At 42.8% G+C, this 18035-nt stretch overlaps 1 protein-coding gene across 26 annotated transcripts in view; it reads right to left on the minus strand.

Moving 5' to 3' along the window:
* The window catches only part of FGGY (FGGY carbohydrate kinase domain containing), a 420837-nt gene that overhangs the window by 183222 nt on the left and 219580 nt on the right, over positions 1–18035 (minus strand). The window contains exon 1 of one of the 26 annotated variants that reach the window (XM_035716036.2): positions 6090–6479. The exons of 23 other annotated variants lie outside the window; for them this stretch is intronic. The gene's annotated coding sequence lies outside the window, so the exon portion shown is untranslated. Of the gene's footprint in view, positions 1–3638; positions 3737–3791; positions 3821–6089; positions 6480–18035 lie in introns of those variants that run through there. 2 more of the 26 variants (XM_025427835.1, XM_035716037.2) reach the window with 2 other exon arrangements.

Below are 18035 nucleotides of genomic sequence, written 5' to 3' on the forward strand. Positions count from 1 at the left end.
TGTGGGTGCCTCCTCAGGTCACAAATCCCTAGATTTGACAGCACTGGCTGCTCAGCGAGTAGGCCTTTCCAGAAAGCAGGATCTAGAGGGCCACTGACAGGCTCTTACATTCCAATAACTTTCTAGGTTTTTCCAAGGCTTTTTCCAAATTCTACCTTTCCAAGCACAGCAAGTTGAAAACCTCAGCCATTGGTTCAGAGGGCCAGCAGCAGGGGGGGTAAGACTCTTTCAAACTTTCTGTGGTGATTATCACTGCAGTGTGAGGTCCCAGACTGAGCCTCTAAGAGTCCCGGGCCTACTGGCTTTCATCAAGTCCCCCGCTCTGCTCAGTACTGTGCGATCCTGCAGACTGCAGCTCCCAGACTCCGCACTGGGCAACGTCGGCGGGGAGATCTGAAGGCCGCAGGAAGTAGAGAGCCAGAGTATGTCTCCTTCTCCTGCATTTCAGCTCTGCCCTTGCTGCAATGGGTGTGACATCAGCTGACACCCTTGGACTCTGGTAACCTTCTCCTTCCTTTGTCTCTCCAGCCCAGGGGTAGTGGCAGCTTCCATTTTCCTGGTCTCTGGCTTACTTCACACGATATAGCCCATCTTGGTGCTTCACTATTTAGGTCACCAATTTTGTGTACTAAATTTCCTGTTTTTTTTTTTTTTTTTAAGATTTTATTTATTTGAGAGAGAGAGAGAGAGAGAGAGAGAAAGAACGCACAAGCAGGGGGTGCAGGAGAGGGAAAAGCAGGCTCCCCACCGAGCAGGGAGCCTAGTGTGGGGCTTGATCCCAGCACCCTGGGATCATGATCTGAGCCTAAGACAGACACTTAACCGACTGAGCTACCCTGGTGCCCCAAATTCCATTTTGTAAATACTTAGCGCAGTTTACATTTTTCTAGGTAGACCCTGAGTGATACAGTTCCCCATTCAGGGCACAAAGGCTTTTGCACAGGAAGAAACTCTAGATAATGAGCCAGTATTAATTGAGCTGGTTTTGCACGTGCTCACTCTGTACCTGTCTCATTTTATTCTTATAAGCACTGAATGTGGCTGGTACTGTTATCATCCTCATTTTGGACAAGAGGAAACTGAAGCTTACAAATGAGGGGTAACTTAACCAAGTTCACACAGCTCACAAGAAGCAGGGCTGGGATTCACATCCAGGCAGCCTGATTCCAAACTCTTGGTTCTTAGGTTGTTCTCCAAAGTAAAAACCCAATAACCAGGTGGCTGATATTTATTTACTTATCTGCAGTTCTCAAAATACTGGGGTCTTGAAGATACTAATCCAGTGATCTCTGATAGAAGAAGGGATAGCCACTGCTTGTCCGCAGTGTTACTAATAAGTCCAGAGGATTTCTGATGATGACCCATGTTTATTGACTCCACATATATAAAGTACAGGGTTTCAAATAGGAAAGCGGGGGAAAAGAAAAAGAAGTCTGTAGTGAATACTTCCTTGTTTCTTCTCCAGTAGATTCATCGTTGATATATCTAGGCTTGGAATCTGAGAACCAGGGCATTATAAAGGGAGAAGAGCGGAATCTGGAGATAGCAAGACCAGCCATAAAATGAAGACAACAGCAGGCTTATATGGTGGCTCGGATACTGAGGAGATTTGAAAAATGAAAGTTTGATCCATGGTAGCTATGTGTCCATCACCATCACCACAGTGACCCTCACCACTAGCACAACCATCTGCATCACCATCACCTGAATTCTCTCTCAAGAGATAGCTGTATTCTTTCTTCCTTTCTAGCAAACATAACAGACATCTAGGGCAGGCTGAGTACTGCGCTAAGCTCTTTAAATAGTATCTCATTTAATTCCCACGGCATCCCTATTCTTTCTCCTCTTCAACAGATGCAGAAGGAAAGTATCAGAGTATTCAGCTCACATGCCCAAGGAACAGGATGCAGGCAGAAGAAGGAATGTCAGGATTTGACCCTGTCCGGTTTGATTCCAAAGCCCATGTTCTTTCTACACTCCTTCAACTTTTGATGTCATATTGTCTCAGATAAAGGAAATACATCTGTAAGTGTCGACACACCACAGAACATTGGTAAGAGCCGTGGGTTCAGACTTAGAAAATCTGAGTTTTAGCCCCAACTCTGGCAAAACACAGCAAAGTCTGAACTGTTTCTTCACAACCACCACGGATGTGGAGACATGGACCATGACTGGAGATCCTTTCTCAGCTATGTTCCGCACAGAATACACATGGTGCTTCTTCAAAAAACCAAGTAAGGTGTCTCCTTTCCTGGAAACAGGAAGACAGAAACATGCCCCCCTCAATCCTACACCCTCGAGTTCTAAGACGTCGATCACCTCAGCTCAGGCTTGTTTAACAGGGGTGAGAGGCAGGTCATGTCCAAGCTGTCGCAGGAGCGGCCTTCTAACCCTGCTTCATGCCCACCCCACGCCCCAGCAGTGCACGGCTGATGCCTGCTGTGAGGCCGCACAAATCCGAGAGCTGATGAAGCTGATGCATCTCGTTGTTCCTTGGGCCGCAGAGAGCTTAGAGGGGCCTTCCCTGAGCAAAGAGGCCCAAGGCAGGGAAAGGAGCAGAGGGCAGGAGGAGCTTTCTCCTTTCTGAATAAATACATTGCACAATCCGTGGAGGAATCACAGGCTGCACGTGTTCATCAGGAAAAAATTCACGAGATGAGATTTGGACAAGCCCAGCCCTCAACACGGCAGGGGCCCTCCATATGACAGTAAAATGTCAGTTTACTCAGCATTCTGCAGAAAGTTTAAAGGGAAAAATTAGCAGCTGAAGAAATAGGTACAAAAAACAAAAAAAGTGAGACATTTGATCATATTTTTTCCTGAAACTTGCACAATGCTCAGCTGACGGTAGTTGCTCAATAAATTTTTGTTGAATGAAAAAAAAAAAAAAAACCCAACACATTCATCAGAAAAACAAGCTTACAGAGTCAATGAAGCAAGACAAAGCTTCTTATTTAATGATTCCTACCCCATCCACATACACAAAACACAGTGCTTATCAAGGAATAGGTTTTAAAACAAAATTAGAAAAAAATGAAAACTTCACATACAACTCTCCTTATGTGCTGCCTCCCGTCCTCTCCCCATCATCAACCATCCGTTCTTCCTTCTACTTTTTTGAATATCGACTATATTTATGTAAAAGAAAAAAGAAACTTTGCACATGTTATGATTAAGAGTAAGTTATCCTGTAATTTATGAAGCCACACTGCTTTGAAAACTTTAAAGGATTATATGGAAGAAAATCATCTCGAGTTCTAGCATTTGTGTTATAATTATCTCCTACTTTATAGCTATATAAAGTACTTTATAGCTTGCAAAGCATCCTCAAACACTGTACCCTTCATTTAGCTCTTAGAAAATCCTGTGATATGTGTGATTTTCTTTCCAGGTCAGAGTCAAAGAAACTGAATTTCAGAGACGTGAAGTAACTCAGTCAAGTTCATTTAGCTACTTAGAGGCAGAGATAGGTTCCAACTAGGATTTTCAGCCTCCTGGTCTGCAGTTTCCCCCCACCGTGTTTGAAAATAAAAAAGTCTGCTACAGATGTGCTGGCACTTGAAAAAAAAGTCTCTTGAGATAACAGCCTCAGATACCTTTTCTGAAGAGAGAGAAAGAATGAGGGTTTTGAACATTACCTAAAACTATATTATCTTTATGTAATCGGCCATGTGGAGGAATGAACTGATTGATAATTCCATCCAATTTGTTGTTCTACTAAGCTTAGATGTTCTACTACGAGGCTGATAGGGTCCCCTGAGGAGGAGGCTTCCTGGAGACCACCAGCTCACCTTTGCAAGGTCTACACCAACAACAGTCAGCTCCTGGAAGGGTTAAGAACCGTATTGAAGATAGTTACTCTGCAGAGGTCCAACCACCAGTATATACACAAGAAAACACTGAACTCTCTATTCTTTTGACTAATACTCATTCATGTTACTTAGAATAGAATATATGGTGTTGGCATCATAGTGCTGTGCTTAAAGACATTGACTTGTTCGTCGTGGGACCTTAATCACATATCTTATCTTTATGTTTCAGTTTCTACATCTGTACTATTTGAATAATGGTATCCTCCTCTAGAACTGTCATAACGGTTAGATGCGTTAATATACGTAAAGTGCTGTCCACACTTGGACACCGGAGAACCTGAAATGTGGATCGCGCAACTGAGGGACTGACACTTCTATCTCATTCAACTTTGCTTAAATAGCCACATGTGGCCAGTGGATACTGTACTGGACAGTGCAGGTCAGAGCATGTCCAGTACTATACGAACAACTTACTGTTTTTATTATCGTAGTTATTGTCCTCAGACTGAGAGGCTTGGCTCTCACTTACATGCCCTTGGGCGAATGCCTTGATCTCTAAGAATCTCAATTTCTGTTATCTGAAGAATCTGGAATAATATCACTTACCTTACAAGATTCTGTGGGAATTCAAATGCATATGACCATACCAGGACTCAGTAATGAGAGCCATTAAATCTAGGACCTGTGGAAGTGTTTGGCACCCGTGTACAGTCTTTTTCCTTAGTCTTGAATGTGTCTTGCTCATCCATACCACTGATCATTTGCTCATGCTGCTCCTTCTGCTTAGGATATTCATTCTACAATACACTCCATCTCCCAGCAATCACCTGGGGAACACAGACTACATCTTGAAGACTCAACTCTTTCATCAGGAGCTTTCCCTGACCACATATTTCCATCCTTGCAGGTAATCTGGCCAGGGGGAACCAACAGAACCTCCCTCCTGACAGCCCACACCCAGATACTGTCCAGATCCTATCAGTGTATCTGTGATTTCTTTGTGTGCACAGCTGTCTGCTTATACTAGACTATGAGCAGACTGAGGCCAGGGCAGTGGCTCACTAATTTCCATTGCTATTGTTGTTTAATACATGAATGAATGGATGTGGCATAAGGCAGGTACTAGTAAAGCCCAAGGCATTTTTCTAGATAAAAGTGGCAGATGTACTCATGGAAAAATGCTCTGTGTCTTAAGATGACTAATGGTGAAAAATACTAAAGAGGTTTGAGTGACAGCTCATGGGTAATAGTAAAATTCTTACTGGAGCCTCACAATACACCTTGTTTAGAAGAGTCAAAATCACTGGTAAAGAAGAAAGGTCCTAAAGATCCTTGTGCTTACTGCAAGATGGCTTTGTGCCTGACACTTTGTAAAACTAGGGATCACAAGCAGATCTACTGAACTCTAAATCCTAAGGAACCTACAGAAATGAGTTCCTTTCTTTTCAACTATGTGCAAGAATGCTAAGGATTTACACTCGGCATAGTTGAACACAAATCCCTTTCAGGATTTACTGTTATAATGCCACTACGGCAAGCCCAAAGGGTTCAGAGCCAAACACAAGAAGGGGAGTGAAACAGCTGAAAAGATTTCTGTGAGCCTCATGTTTGATGAAACATCACTTTGGCTTTGAAAGAAATGAGGTTTAGAATTCACCCAGTCTAAATCCTAAAGTAGACTTGTCTTTAAAACAACAACAAAAACTCCCATACTTCATAAGTCTACAGAGAAATTTTACACACTTTCACATGGCTACCATCCCCTGTCCCCACAGGGCACCCTCCACAGAGCCAGAAAGGGAACAGTGAAGGTCTTCTTCTAAATGGGATGTGGACAGATTTTCCCCAGATATCTGACCTTGTTCGGATGTAAGGGTTAAGAACAAGGGCTGTAGAATTGGACGACCTGATCTCAAGTTGGGCAAGCTGGTCAAATCACTTCACCTTCGTGTGCCTCAGTTCCCTCATAAATTGGAATGTTGATACTGTATAACTCATAAGACTATCATGCAAATGAAGTGAGAAGAACAGTGCCTGGAACATAGTTTACTCAATGTATTTTGGCCATTGTTGTGACTACCGACAACTCTCAGTCTGCGGCATTAATAGCACGGCTTGGCAGGAGAATGAAGGCATTCATGTTCAGCATGGTGCGTGCTTTGCCTGAGTTATTTGGGTTTACTTGAATTGACTGGAACATTTGTTTTTTTTTCTGTCCTTGAGTACACAATCGGTGACAGAATGAGGGGGCCCTCGGGAATAAGGAAGATGAGGTACCTGATAGCAGCAGCAATCCAGGCTAACGTTTTAAACAGTGTTGAGAATAAACCAAAGGCTGTTTTTATCTCTAAAAGCCACAGTAATAAGTAGTACTATTCATGCTGCAATTCAACTTGGCGGTGGCATTTATCACTTCTTTCTAAATGCTATATTCTTCTGTGACTCGCACCAATCAGAAACCAATACAAGAGCCCTGGCAGGGCCAGAGAACAAAGAATCAACCTTCAGAGAACTGGGTCTCACTCCTCCATTCCTCCCTTCTAGCCAGAACGATCAAATCTCGAAGGTAGACTAATATGTAATAGCTTGGAAATCTGAGCCTTAGAGAATGCTAGCAAAGTCCACAGGAAAGACAAAGCAAAAACTTGGTTTCAAAAATTCCTTTCTTCCTAACCTCAAAACAGCCTCCAGACTAGTTGGCCATTCTCATCTATGACCTCATAGAGGACAATTTTTCACTTGCAGGCATTAGACATGGTAAAGGGTCAGGCTGAAATCCAATGCAAACGGCCAAGTTAACACACGAAAATTACTTTCTAAAATAAAGAAATCAAAAGAAAGAGGACTGGCCCAAGTACAACAAACATACCTTATGAAATAAATCCTTAAATAGATCTGAAACTATGGCTCTGAATCACACAGCTTCCTTCTGATATCTTATAAATTAATTCGGCACCTACAAACCGAATCTAATTATAAGCCAGGCAGTGCATTAGGAGTTAGAAATCTATAGATGGAGGTTGTCTCCTTTTATTCTACAAGGTCCCAGGCTAGTAGGGGTGGAGACATATATAGGCGATGCTTATAAGACAGTATGGAATAATTCATGTCTCAGGCCTGAGTAAGTCTAACAGAAGTATGAGCCCTGGCCCCTAACCTAGCTTGGACAATCAGGGAGGGCCCCCTGAAGGAGGTGAGGCAGGAGTTACATCAGGCAGCATGGGGAAGAGATAGGGAGGGAAAGGTATTTCCAGCAGACCTTGAGACAAAACAAAAACACCAGAGAAGGAGAAACAGAGGCTGCAAGTTCGCTGGGCCACACAGTCTGAGGAGAGGAGTCTTGTACTCTGAAGAACTTGCTTGATGTAAAGCTCTGGGACTGAATCAGACAAATCTACATTTGATTCCCACTTTACAAGTGTGCTCAGCAGCCTTCGACAAGCTAACTTTGAGACACAGTTTCCTCAGCTCTTAAGGTGGGAATAATGGCATTTGCTTTTTGGAGTCACTATTCCTGGCTTTAGCACTGTATGTCCAGCGTCCCAGGACACCTCCCCACAGTCCTGAGCAACCTGGGATGGTTGGTCACCCTAGTATAAGGCAGGTAGCCTTGTGCCTGGGATACGGGACCTGCCAAACAGATGTTAGTGTCCCATTTCTTCCTGGGGAAAGCAGTAGTAATTTCTTACAGTAACCTTCTTTTGGCCCATGACAAATGTCTCATTTGTAAAATTCTCTGGTGGCTCCTTTAAGATGGAGAGAGGAACCAGCAGCCCTGTTCATACTCTCAAAGACACAGAACAGACTAGTGAGATGCTTCAGGAAAACACTAGGAAGGACACAGGACTTGCTCGGACAGCTTACAGGACACTCAAACTATGGGTCGAGACCTGAAATCTCAGAGAAAAAGATCTCATTTGGCAGGCTAGCTCTCCCCAACCTCTGATGCCAAGCTCAGCACCTCCTCCCTTGCTATGAGTTTCGGTTGCATCAAAAACTTCCAGAGGTTTTGTGGGGTTAGTTGAACATTGACAGATTCTTCAAAGCCTGGAATTCACTCTGAGAGCCAAAACCAGGCCAAGTTTCTATGGGGCTAGGATTTCCCCCAGGGAGGGTCACAGGGCTCCACCACACCTAGACTGATTAATCTACCCTTGCCCCAAGCTTCAGACAACAAGGAGACAAAAAAAGAAAAATAGATCCTGAAGCTGATCCTGATTCAACACCCCCAGCCCCATTCCCGGGAGAGTGAGGGTGGGAGTGTAAGGCGACCCCCAGCACCGGATAGAAGTTGGGCCAGAGCAGCAGAGAATTAAAAGTGATATGCAGAGCAGCTGGGGAGAGGAAAAAAAAAAAAAAAAAAAAAGCCCAACAAAATCTGAGCAGGATGAAGGGCCCAGGGTTTTAACACAATGAATGACATGTGGCTGAAATAGTTTCAAAGAGAACAAAAGCTTAGATAAATAAATAGTGTGGAAGATGAGAGCGAAAACGAATTACAGGAAATCCCACGAGGAATACACTGGCATTTTTCAAAAACTGCAGTTGAAACAACATCTCTGCTTCAGCAGAGATCACCAGTCAGCCCTCCTGCTCCACCTATGCACCTGCCCCTGATGCCCTGGCCAAGGACTGTGCTCCCAAGAAGCAGGTTCTATAGGGTTATGGGTGAGAGCTAGAAAGATGCTTCCAGGCACCTGAGAAACTCACAGTATGATCTCAGGCAAATGAGCTAAGCTCCTTGATTCTCCAATATCACATCTGAAAAGGGGAAGTGCAAGTGTAAAAATACAACCTTGGTTTGAAAGAACAGTGCTGGCACATGTTAGGCCCTGAGTAATATTCTCTCCCTCCTGCACTCGGTAGGATTCGGTTTGAGCAAAGTTCATCTAGTGCGACTCTACGTCAAGTGCTATACTCGACATTGTGGGGAAATAATACTTGCAAAAACACACTGTCCTCAAAGAGCTAACAAACTCATGGGAGCCAAGGAACACAGCAGACGGACAATGTCTGCAATAGAAGCACAAAAAAGCCTCTGGCAGGAGGAACTAAGTCCTCCCGGGTGTGGGTGTGGGTGTGGGTGTGGGGGTGTGGGGGGAAGCATTCCTCACTGCGGCATTCCTCCCTCTTTGCCCTGATGAGCCCCCTGACTTGAGTGCTCCTGCATTCCAGGTCCTGCCACGGCCTATCTCAAAAGCCTCAGCGCTTCCTTACATCACATCATCACAGCTGTTATGTGTGTAGTATCTGCGTGTGCCAGGCACTGTTCCAAGTGCTTTGCATAAATTAATTTATTTAGTCCCCACAACCGCTCTTCTGATGCACATCTTGGAGATGATAACTGAGACCAACCAGGTAAAGCAACTGACCCACGATCACACAGGGAGTAGCAGGTCGTGGCGTGGCATATAAACTCGGTCTGGCTCCGGAAATCATGCTTTTTCCCAACCATTAGGCTGTTGGAATGACCCACCTGGTTTTGGTACACACAGGTACACATTTCTATTGAATATATGCTCCATGTCTGCGTTTCTCACTCTCGGCTTTCTTCCGAAACTCTGTATTTCCAAGGGCAGAATTTTTCAATGATTTAAGAAGCAACTCCCAGTCTACACCCAAAAGCCCCTGCAGGCAAGCCCAGACTGTGGCCAAGTCAGTGCGGTCTCCTCCTGAGCCTGCTGGAGCAGTGACTCGGCAGTCCCCTTCAGGGTGGTCCAGAGGCGGCAACGTGTGGGAGGAAGAGAAGCAGCCACCACCTGCCAGGGCCTTTCAACCTCCCAACCTCACAAAGGCCCAACGCAACCTGCTGCGCTGTTCCTGGGCAATGTCCCCCAAAGTCAGCCAGTTCTTCTCATCACCCACGTCCCCTCCACATCCTGCCATCTGCCTGTCTACCTGCAGCCCAAAGTCTGGCAGGCCAGCAGGTGTTCCCTGCTTCTACACTCTGTCATCTTTCTATGGGGCTGTGGGTCCTGTCTTATTCATTCAGGCCTCTAACATGGAACAGCGTCAGCTGGTGGCTTAAACAATACACAGTTCTCACGATCTGGTGGCCAGAAGTCTGGCTGAGATCAGGGTGCCAGCATGGTCAGGTTCTGGTCAGCCTTCTTCTCCATTTACAGATGGCTGTGTCCTGGCAGCAGAGAAACCCCAAACTCTCAAGTCTCTTCTTCGAAGGGCACCAACTCCATTCATGAGGGCTCCACCCTCAGGCTCTAGTTATCTCTCAAAGGCCCCATCTCCTAATACCATTATATTTGTGGTTAGAATATCAACATATGAATCTGAGGGGAATACAGACACTCAGTCCATAGCACAGTATGGTCCAAGGTAGAGACAGAGGGGCTTAGAGTCCTTGGTCATACATACAAGAGAAGGTCCCCGTAGTCACATTCCATGGAGAGCACAGTAAGTGATGATCTAATTTCAGCAAAGCAGGTTGGAATTTTACTTAACACACTGGTCTGGGAATCTTACTGTTTAGACACCATAGAAGAAAAATATATTACCACCTTTACGCCCAACATGCACTGTCCATTGAAAAAGTGGATTTTGAACATTATTTCTCCCTTTCTTGATGACTTATCAGTATAGCAAGGAGGAGGTGGGATGTTAGTTCCCACTAACATTTTTAAGTAACGGCAGGCCCGCAAGTGTGTTGAGTTGTAAGGTGCTCCTTTGTATGATAATATATCCTGAGTTCACGCCTATCACATTACTTCTGATTGCCTATTAAATATTAAACTACCCATCTCCCCCTACTCCACTCCTGATGGCCAGACCAGGTCATTCTCCTGCCTGCATTCCCAGCACCTTGCACAGGGCTGCATGATGCTTACACTTAATAACTTTTATTCCCTTTGAAGTTTTTAACAAACTTTATCAACAAAGTATAGCATGCATTAAAAGGCCACAAATTTTAAGTACAGACTTTAGTGGATTCTTACAAAGTAAACACATCTACCCAGATGAAACACATCCCTTCATGCACTTTTCCAGACACTGCATCCACCAAGAAAACCACTATCTGGATGTCAAGACCATAGGATTTGCCTGATTTTTAATTTTTAAACTCTTCAGTATGTTTTCTCCGTGCCAGCTTCTGTCATTCATATTTCCAAGATTCAACCATGTTGCTGTTGGCAGCAATCTCTGTGCATTTTTATCACCGAGCGAGATTCGATTCAATGACTATATCAACTATTTATTCATTCTACTACTGATAGACATTTGGGGGTTGTTTCTAGTCTTCAGCTATTACAAATGAAAGTATTCTGTGTATTCTTGTGCATGTTTTTTTTTTTTTTTTGAGGGGTGGGGTGGGGGTGCACACCACTGGTGGGTAGATGCTTAAGTGGGGCTATGGACTCAGACCGCATGGAGATATGGCCAACTTCTTTCCAGGATGGTGTAGCGACTCCCACTCCCATGGCAGTGCTTCAGCCCCTCGGGTGCTCCACATCCCCAACAACATTTGGTTAATTTTAGCCAACTTGGTGGGTGTGTAGTGGTATCATATCATTGTTTTAATTTTGACTTTCTTAGCAACTAAAGAGGTCAAGAAATGTTTCATATTTTATTATTCTTTTGCATATCCTCTTTTCTGCAAAACTATCCAAATAATTTTTACCATTCTCCTGTCAGCATGGCAGGAAATGGTTTGTTGGTTGGTTGGTTTGTTTTTAAACTAATGTGTAGACATTCTTTATATACTCTGGATACAGGTCCTCTGTTGTATGCATTGCAAATAGCACCTTTCATGTTGTGGCTCCCATTTAGACTCTTTCATGGCATCTTTTGATGAAAATAATTTTCTAGTTTTAACACAGTCCAACTTATCAACCCTTTTCTTTATGGTTGTACTTATACTGATGTCCTATTAAAGGAATATTTACCTATTGTCAAGTCATGAAGATCTTCTTCTAAATATTGCCTTTAAGAAACTTCATATTTTACATGTGATATTAGGTCCATAATCCATTTGGAATTCATTTTCATGTATAGGATAAGGGCCAAAATTCAATTTTTCCCATATTGATATCTAACACAGCCACCATCGTTTTCTCCACTGTTCATCAGTCTCTTTTTAATTTTTTAATCTTTACCTCTTTTCTCTTCCCACTGGTTCTGCCTTGGTCCCAGCCTTCAATATCTCTTACCTCAGTGCTGTCTTATCCTGAGCCATTAACTTCGTGGTCTCCAAAGTCTCTACTTAAAAACTATTACCTTAAGAATAAAAATCCAAACTCTTTAAAAGGGTTTGCAAGGCCCTTAAAAACTTGGTCCCCACACATAGTTCCTATACGTCTGAACATGCACATGGTGGACAACAACTATACTCAGTATTCTCATGCTTTTGGATTTTCGTCCATGCTGTCTCCTTCTGCCTCACTCTCCCCTCCCCTACATCCCTGCCTGCTCAAACCTACTTTACCCATTTGATATATTACTTTTTTGTCTCTTTTATTCATCTTTCAGGTGCCAAATCAATACCATTTCTGAAGTGGAAATCTTCCTGATTAATTCAGGTTAAATGAGTTTAGACTCCTGTAATAGCCCATGCATGCTTCTATCCCACATCGTGTTATGACAGTTTACTTGTCTGTTTCTACAATTAGAATGTGAGCTCCCTGAGGGCAGGACTTAGGTTTGTTCATATGCATATCCCTAGTTTTTAGCACAGTGCCTGGCTCTTCATCAGGATGTGTGACCTGTTGGTTGAAGGTCGAAGCAAGTATTTTTTTTCACAGCCAGCTTTTATTTCTTACTGGAAATCTGCCATATTTTACCAAAATTCTAAGTCAACAGTGCTGGGTGGCACCTGAGAACGGTCCTTGGACTTTCCTATAGTCTGTGGATTTTGAGACAAGTGTTTTTTCAGCTTTTGGAGGTCTTCTGTTTTGCCTACTTAACTTCAGGATTCATAGCTCTAAATGGATGGATGAGTTCACTGGATATCTCCACCAAAGAGAAGAGATTTTTTTTAAAAAAATTTATTTATTTATTCATGAGAGACACAGAGGGAGAGGCAGAGACACAGGCAGAGGGAGGAACAGGCTCCCTGTGAAGAGCCGAATGTGGTACTCAACCCAGGACCCCGGGATCACACCGTGAGCCAAAGCTCAGAGGATCAACCACTGAGCCACCCAGGTGTCCCAAAGATAAGAGATTTTAATGAATGTCTAACTTTGAAACTGGATAAATTACTGACTTGAAATTATTTAACAAGTTATTTATTATCTTATTCCAAATAAGAGAAAATTTATTTCAGATAAAGAAGTCACTTTAATGCACTTAATTTAGTAATAGCTAGAAGATACATAAAGAGAATTTAACATTTTAAATAACTCTTGCCTAATCAATGGATTTAGAAAAAAAAAAAAAAAAAGACTGCCAAATTCCGTCTTCTCTTCAAATTCCCTGTCCTCCTTTCCAGGCCCACTGCCACCCTCTTGTTGCAGGCTACCCCTTCTCCACCACTCTTTCCTCTCCCCCAACTAGTGTGTATAGAACTACACAAAACCCTGCTGGCAGTGACTTAGGTAAATGCTCCTTCAATGGCTTGCCAGTGCCTGGGGAAAGAGGGAGGAGCACAGACGTTTCAACATGGTGCTCCAGGACTGCCAACCTGTGCCCACTAATTGATGTTTATAGCCCCACATTCTAGGAATCCCTGTTGGACCTCAGAGATTTGGGCCAAATTGAGAAGCTTATCATTTCCCAACCCTGTGTGCCCTTACTTGCGTTATGCTCTATTCAGAATATGCAACATTTCATCACATCCAGTGGAAAAAATACCTATTGTCTTAAGTTCAGTTCAAAGCTACTCATCTGAGGGATCCCTGGGTGGCGTAGCGGTTTGGCGCCTGCCTTTGGCCCAGGGCGCGATCCTGGAGACCCGGGATCGAATCCCACATCGGGCTCCTGGTGCGTGGAGCCTGCTTCTCCCTCTGCCTGTGTCTCTGCCTCTCTCTCTTTCTCTCTGTGTGACTATCATAAATAAATAAAAATTTAAAAAAAAAAAAAAAAAAAACAAAGCTACTCATCTGAAAGTAAAGGAAATGCCATTAAAAATGGAGTTGGGCAGCCCTGCAGGAGGAGCTCTCATTCTGGCATCACCAGCAGAAAGAAGGAAGAAAAAGAATTATTCTGCAAGAGAAGACATTTATTTTCGCATGGGAATTCCATCTCCTGATTATAAGAAAAAGTAGGAAGATCCCTCCCTGCTCTAGCAATGACACACTAATCACCACTTAATAGTCAATGAGAAACTGCCACACTTTGAACTCTTATTCTTCTTCAGTGAACTTTTGTTCAAAACAACCCTCCCAACTTGTCTCCCTCCTGCTACAAACACAAGCTCCTCCCCTTTGTTCTCCAGACTTGTCAATGGTTCACCATGTTAACTTGTCCCAAATTGCAATTCCTCTGCTCTTCCTGAATAAACTCATCCTCCTAGTAAGATAACTGGTTGTTTTATTTTTAAGGTTGACACCTCCCATGTCCCTGAAGGAGCACGGTAGCTGATGCTCAGGGGGTTATTATTGCTAGTTGTGGGACCTGGAGCCAGCTGCGGGAGTTGATGTCAAGATGACATGTGGAGACATCCAGCACACGTAACTGTCACGCTGAAGTCATCAATGAATGCCAGAGTATCTCTGTCTTTCCCAGGCCTTACTACTGTTTCAACTGAGACTTCTCCCTTTTTCAAATCTCTGTACGACCTGGTCCACATGTTAGCTCCATCTTATTAAATCACTGTCTTCACCACAGTAACTAGTACAGTGCTTAGCATGTTGTTTATAAACAAACCCATTAACTACTGTATATAATCATTCACTTGCTGAGTTAAATACTGGGGTCTGAAGCTACAAAGAAGAATAGGACCAGATTTTGCTGCCCACAAGAAGCTCACAGTCTAAGTAGGGCAGACAGTAATGCACCCATCTTTTTAAGTGTTTGAGTGTGATTGTCTGTGCATTACCTGTAATGACAGAGAGATGCAGGGGGAAGAATGGTTTGGCCACATGCATTAGGCTGGGCAATCATGTCACAGCACAGTAATGCAGACAGTGCATGATCAAGAGCCACATTATTCGGGCATATTTAATATATTTCACAGAAAGGAGTTGTGTGGGTTTTTCTTTACAACTTTCAGCTGTGAGAGGCCTGATTCTAGAAGGCATGTAAGGCTTTTTCTTCTATTACTGATCCTGCAGGGAGTCCCCCCTCAAGGCTTCACAGTGGGGGTGTCACAGGTTGATAAACTTAAATCCAGAAGCTAAAGTCAGCCCAGGGGCTGGCAGCAATACAGATCAATAACCCAAACCATCCTACTAACACAAAATGTAAGAGCCTATGCTTTCCCTAGACCTGTCCATTTGATTCAAAGATTTCCCATGTTTTCGGTTTTAAAAAATATTAGAAACATTTTCAAAACATAATTTTTTAAAAAAAATGTAAGAACATTAAAATTTTTTAAAAAAACATTTAAATTTTAAAAATTTAAAAAACACCGGCATTTTGAAAAATTATTTAAAAATTTAAGAAACATTTGTAAATAAAAAAGTTAAAAATAACTAGGGGCTAGCTCAGTTAACACAGGCTTGGGTAAAACTATATGATGGTAAGAAGGGAAGACCTAGAGTCGGACAGACCAAGGGTCTCAAAATTCCACCAGACTCACTACCAGAGCCTAGGTCAAGTCGATCTTTCACTTTGTATGGGAGGGTAAGAATGCAGCGGTAAGAATGCACGAGCTACAAGCTTGGGTCCATACTAAGTATTGTCTAGGTGAGTACTTAGATAATGCCTCGCTGGTGGTAAGTATACCAGACCAAGAGCTCTTCATTGCTCTGCTGTTGAAAGAAAAATTTTAAAATGTACTCTTTCCATTAGAGCCTGGATTTCATTTTGTTTTTCTTGGATTATACAGGAAGATACACAACCAACTGGAGTCGAGGCTGCCCTTCAGGCTGTCTTTTAAGATACTAGTCGTAAAGTCCTTCATCCCCAGGGGAACCTGCTGAGCAGATTCGGTAGTGGTAGTGGTGCTGGGTGTGGGGAAATCTGTACTCTAACTTGTTCCTAGGGTGACTATACATACTCAAGCTTGAAAAGCAAATATGGACAGAAGTCAGATACTTTTTAAAAAACATCCATAAATCATTCTAAGTTTAAATTAAAATACTTTTTTTTTTGGATTTGGATTACTGCCTTGTGAATTCAAATTTTTTTGTGTGTGTGTGTGAATTCAATTTTCTACAAATGATTGGAAACAACCTAAATAACCCATTCTTTCAAGTCACTTCTCCATATATTTTCCATTCTCTATCTCCAGTAAACAATATTTGCTAACTAAAATGGGAACAGAGAAGTCATGTGGGAATGACTGTCTTGCTACCAACAAACTGAGCATGGAATATTGAGACGTATGGGCACAGAACATCTTAGGGATCTGGGAGAATTTCTGCCAGTTCAGACTTCAGTGAACGCAGACAAACTTTGCACTTTCTCTGTTTGGATCTGAAGCCAGAGAAGAGATAACAAAGTGAAGAGAAAGGAGTAAAGATAAAATTCCTTGCACAAAACCCAGTGGCAGATATCAGAGGAGGTATGAGACAGTGAAAAGTAGCACTGCCTGGCCTTGGACCCAGTGGAAGAAGGAACAATCGCCTTGAGATGGAGAAGTCAGAGATGGGGAATAAAGTTTCCCTTCCAGCTACCATTCTGCAGGTTGGGGTAAGAGAAGTTGCAAAGGTAGAGCGCAAAGTACTGGCAGTGAGTGGGTCATTTCTGAATCCCCAGAGTCTGGCAAAATACATATCTGCTTAATTCTGTTGATGTAAGCTTTTGCTCTAAGCTTAAAATGAGATGGTATCTTTATTCCTGGTCATACTGTTCTTTTGGAGTATCACCCATTGGTATTAAAAACCATAGCTGCCCTCTCAAAGGCAAATGCTTGCTGTAGAACACTTGACATAGTTTTCATATGACAATCAGTGCTGAAGAGGCTATTTGAATAGTTAAGGGTTGATCCGACTTAATTGTAGCACCCAAACTCCTTGGCTTGGAATTCAGGGACTTTTATAACTGAGCTTCCGACTGGGAAGAGCTAACACTGGGATGAGCACTCTCATGTGTCAGGAGAAAGCATCTATATAACCACCCAAGGAGGCACCATCATGATCCCCATTTACAAAAGAGAAGTCTGAGACACAGAGCAGTTAAGTCACTTGCTACTAAGTGGAAAAGCTGGGAACTCCAGAGGAGTCTGCTTCATGGCTTCTGTCTCCCCACTAGCTGCTGAACTCCTCCAGAGAAAGGACTGAGTCATCAGCACCCTGGTATCCCACATGCCCATGGTAATAGCTGAGGCCAAGCATCAGCCCAACATATATTTGCTAATTGAATTCGTCTGTACCTTCTTTCTTATACCCTGAAATGCTCCCTCACTATACTGAGGTCTGTTTCCCCAAATGTCACCACTCTGGACTAAACTTTGTACTGGTAGCAACTCTTGATACTTTCCATCACTTTGCATAAACCATCTCTTCACAATACTTGGCAGTGCCCGATATATACACATGCTTGCACACACTCACATAAACACATATATACACATGTACAAAGTACACACACGTAAACAGACACATGTATAGACACAAACACTTGTACACCTACATATATATGCATGAAACACAAACATATTCACATAGACACATTTATGAACATGTGCATAGACACATGTTCATACATATGCACAATACATGTGTATACAGATATATAACAAACATATGCACATGTGTACGAACACACGTGCATGCACAGGTATGTGTGCATGCAACATATAAAAATATGCACATGCATGTTTATAAAGGGGTTTAGGAACTCCCCCAGCAGGATAAAAGCTCTATGAGAGTAGGAACTTATCTTTGTTCACCACTATATCCAAAACACCTATGATGATGCCTGACACATAAAAGGAAGATACTATATATTTGTTAAATAAAGGAATGAACCTTTGAATTTCTCTTGCCCACAGCTATCATTCATTCTGCAAATTTGTTGAGATCACATTAATCACAGCTAAATATACACAGTACTGTCACACAGTATTCTAAGTACTTTGTCAACATGAGCTCATTTACTCCCAAAGTGACTCTGTGAGGTAGGTACTACTATTCTTTCCATTACACAGTTGGAAAAAGTGAGGCACAA

This window comes from Canis lupus, chromosome 5 (assembly GCF_003254725.2).
Source record: "Canis lupus dingo isolate Sandy chromosome 5, ASM325472v2, whole genome shotgun sequence".
NCBI classification, from domain to species: domain Eukaryota; kingdom Metazoa; phylum Chordata; class Mammalia; order Carnivora; family Canidae; genus Canis; species Canis lupus.